Source organism: Sinocyclocheilus anshuiensis, unplaced genomic scaffold (genome assembly GCF_001515605.1).
Source record: "Sinocyclocheilus anshuiensis isolate Anshui unplaced genomic scaffold, SAMN03320099.WGS_v1.1 scaffold618, whole genome shotgun sequence".
In the NCBI taxonomy this organism is placed as follows: domain Eukaryota; kingdom Metazoa; phylum Chordata; class Actinopteri; order Cypriniformes; family Cyprinidae; genus Sinocyclocheilus; species Sinocyclocheilus anshuiensis.
In genome coordinates, this window is record NW_015547657.1 from 442219 (window position 1) to 446512 (window position 4294).

The window sequence follows — 4294 nt, forward strand, 5'->3', positions numbered from 1 at the left end:
TCCCCACCACAGTAAAATATGTTAAGTATGATTTTAATCACATCATACGCTTCAAAGGTTCTCATTCAAAAATGACAAATTTCATTCAAAAAATTGAACCTGCTCTAGTGCAGCAGACAGATTAGGCCTCCATTCAAGAACAAAAGATGATGCACTCACATTTTACAGCTTTCTCTTACGTATCTATAGTGCTTTTCCGTGTCAGAGCTTCCCACACGGCAGTGTTACCAAAAAATAAATATTATTAAATTGAGATTGCACATATTGAATTGTCTTAGCAGGTGTGATGCTACAACAGCGTGCTTAGTTTGATTCACAAACAAATGACTCATTTGAAAGGTTAAGTGAATTAAATCAGACAGAGCTACCCGTATAGATATTTATGGCGCCACCAGCGCAGTCCGACTCCTATGATTCAATAGCAATCACTCATTGAAAAAGACGAATTGAATGAATTGTCGCAAACAAAATGGCATTTAACTCATTATAATTTCATTAGCTAACATTATGGTGCACTGGATACAGCTTATCAGTTTTTTTAATATAAAAAAAAAAAAATTACAATTGTTATTCTAAAGAGACCGTAGTCTACTCATCAACACTCAATATATCCGGGACCGAATAGTTTTTCTGACGTCATGTTATCATCGCAAACCTCCTAATAGAAACCATCTAAAAACTATACTCTTCGTGACATTTAAAACATCAAACAACACTAGATTGAGCATTAAATAAATTAAATAACTTACCTTTTTGCAGCTGAAGTATTCCTCTTGAGAACTGTGCCCGCCGAATGCTCCTCAGGATTTAACCGCCAAATCTTTCTCTCAGTCGGTTGAGTTCCTTCATTCTAGCAGCGGCCCATCTGTGACAAAAACGAACTCGGGCCGAAGGTAAATACACACAACAACACCGAGTGTGGACCTGCTGTACGTACAACAGCTTTCAGCCGAGATCGGCCCATAAAGAAAATACGGTCTGTCAGCCAGAAGTTTTTTTTTTTTTATTAATTTATTTATTTTATAGAGTCAGCACAGCTCTGGCCCATTATCTTCTCACCAATGCAGAGTGTAACAAAGAGGCAGTGGCGTTAGAATCCATGTGCAGCTTTATTAGTTCACAAGGCAGGTCATACAGGCATAGATCAGTAACTGGTGTTAGACACAACGAAGGCTGGGCAGAATCGTAAACAGTGTTCGTGATCAGGGTCGAGGCAGGCGGCAGACAAACAATAGCATGAATCAACAAGGAAGGCAGGGTCAGAATATGAATCAACAAGGCAGGCAGGGTCAGAATAGGTAGGCAGCAAGCAATCCTAAATGGGTAAACAGTCCAGGTAATCAACAGATGATCAACACAGGGAAACCGCTCAGAAATGTCTGCAAGGCAAAACACTTCGCAATGAGAGCAGGGAAGGCACAGTTTAAATAGTCCGGGCAATAGGAAACACTCTGGCATAGGGCATTGTGGGAATTGGAGTCCGAAAGGATTCAGTATTCCGGTGATGGTTCGCTCTGGTGGTGATCGGAGGGAGCCACAGAGGCTGAATTTGTGACAGAGCCCCCCCCCCTGTGACCGGCTCCTGACGCGCAGAGGCAGACGACGCCGGGGGTCTTCCGCGGGGTCTCGGGGCAGGTCTATCCGGGTGGTCTCTGTGAAAGTCTGTGGTAAGCGAGGGATCCAGAATATCCTCTGCATTGACCCAGGACCGTTCCTCCGGACCGTACCCCTCCCAGTCCACTAGATACTGGATCATTCTGCCCCGGCGACGAGAGTCCAGAATCTCCCGAACTCGGTACGCCCCCTCGCCGTCTATGGTGATGGGAGGGACTCTCTGGTCACCAGCCTCCTCCTGGTCCTCCGCTCCTCTCGGACCACCAGAGGGCTTGAGCAAAGAGACATGAAAAGTGGGTGAGATACGATAATGGGCAGGCAAAGCCAAACGGAATGAAACAGGAGTTATTTGTCTGAGAATTTTGAATGGACCCACGTACCTGGGACTGAGCTTTTTGCAGGGTAACCGGAGACGAAGATCCCGAGTCGACAACCAGACCCACTAACCCGGCTGATAGTTGGGATTGGTGCGCCGATGGCGATTAGCTTATTCCCTTGTCCGATGGACTGCTCTCTGGAGATGAACATGAGCCTCATTCCACGTCTCCTCGCTTCGTTGCAGCCATGAATTCACGGCTGGCAGTTCTGATGGTTCCCCGGACCATGGGAATAATGGGGGTTGGAAACCCAGGACACATTGGAATGGGGTGATACCTGTCGCAGGTTTGCGGAGTGAATTCTGAGCATACTCGGCCCATAGTAAGTAGCGGCTCCAGTCGGTCTGATTGCGATGGCAGTATGATCGGAGGAAACGGGTGAGTTCTTGATTAAGACGTTCCACCTGACCAGTCGACTGTGGGTGATACCCGGAGGTGAGACTGACATTGATGTTGAGCTGTCGGCAGAAGGCTGCCCAGACTCGGGAGGTGAACTGCCGGGTGGTCTCTGTGAAAGTCTGTGGTAAGCGAGGGATCCAGAATATCCTCTGCATTGACCCAGGACTGTTCCTCCGGACCGTACCCCTCCCAGTCCACTAGGTACTGGATCATTCTGCCCCGGTGACGAGAGTCCAGAATTTCCCGAACTCGGCACGCCTCCTCGCCGTCTATGGTGATGGGAGGGACTCTCTGGTCACCAGCCTCCTCCTGGTCCTCCGCTCCTCTCGGACCACCAGCGGGCTTGAGCAAAGAGACATGAAAAGTGGGTGAGATACGATAATGGGCAGGCAAAGCCAAACGGAATGAAACAGGAGTTATTTGTCTGAGAATTTTGAATGGACCCACGTACCTGGGACTGAGCTTTTTGCAGGGTAAACGGTGATGAAGATCCCGAGTGGACAACCAGACCCACTGACCCGGCTGATAGTTGGGATTGGTGCGCCGATGGCGATTAGCTTGTTCCCTTGTTCGATGGACTGCTCTCTGGAGATGAACATGAGCCTCATTCCACATCTCCTCGCTTCTTTGCAGCCATGAATTAATGGCCGGAAGTTCTGATGGTTCCCCGGACTATGGGAATAATTGGGGTTGGAAACCCAGGACACATTGGAATGGGGTGATACCTGTCGCAGGTTTGCGGAGTGAATTCTGAGCATACTCGGCCCATAGTAAGTAGCGGCTCCAGTCGGTCTCTTTTCGCTGATGGTGCAAGATGGGTGCAGTTGTAAATCTCTCCTTGAGGGTCTGGAAGGCTGAACGGGCTGCTGAGGACCATTCGAGGCGCTGACTACCCTTCTTAATCATAGAAGTCATGGGAGCTGCCACTGTGCTGAAGTTACGAATGAATCTCCGATAGAAGTTGGCAAATCCTAGAAAGCGTTGTAGTTCCTTTAAGGTGGCAGGTAGAGACCAGTTGACAATGGCTCGTACCTTCTGGTCGTCCATGGCTACCCCTCCTGAACTGATCACATACCCGAGGAATGATACTGTCTCCTGATGAAACTCACTTCTCGGCTTTGGCATATAGCTGGTGGTTGATGAGACGTTGTAAGACCGCCCGGACATGCTTGACATGATCCTCGTACGAATCTGAGTAAATTAGGGAAGGCGATTGTCTCTGCTTGTAGAGTGGGCCACCAGAAGCGATTATTTAATAACTGAAGGGTTGCTGCTATACCTGGGTGTCCAAAGACAGGAGTTGAATGAACTAGCTGAATGACTCTCTGTCGTAGAGCTTGCGGTACATATGTGAGATTAGGTGGGGTTTCGGCTGGAGGTGGTTCGGTGCCCTGAGCGTCTGTGATCTCAGTCATGATGTCCCATTGTACGGGTGCGAGAATGATGGTAGACGGAATGATGGATTCCTGACTGGGAGACAGTGTGGATGATTCGTAGAGTCGAGATAGAGCATCCGCCTTAGTGTTCTGAGAGCCTGGACGGTAGGTTATTGTGAAGTTGAATCTGGTGAAGAACAGTGACCATCTTGCCTGTCTGTGATTGAGTCTTTTGGCTGATTTCAGATATTCCAGATTGCGGTGATCGGTGAGTACAGTAAAGGGGTGTTTGGCTCCCTCGAGCCAGTGACGCCACTCCTCAAAGGCGACCTTCATATCCATGTGCAGCTTTATTAGTTCACAATGCAGGTCATACGGGCATAGATCGGTAACTGGTTTTAGACACAACGAAGGCTGGGCAGAATCGTAAACAGTGTTCGTGATCAGGGTCAAGGCAGGCGGCAGACAAACTAGAATAGGCAGACAAACCAGAATAGGTAGGCAGCAAGCAATCGTAAACGGGGAAAC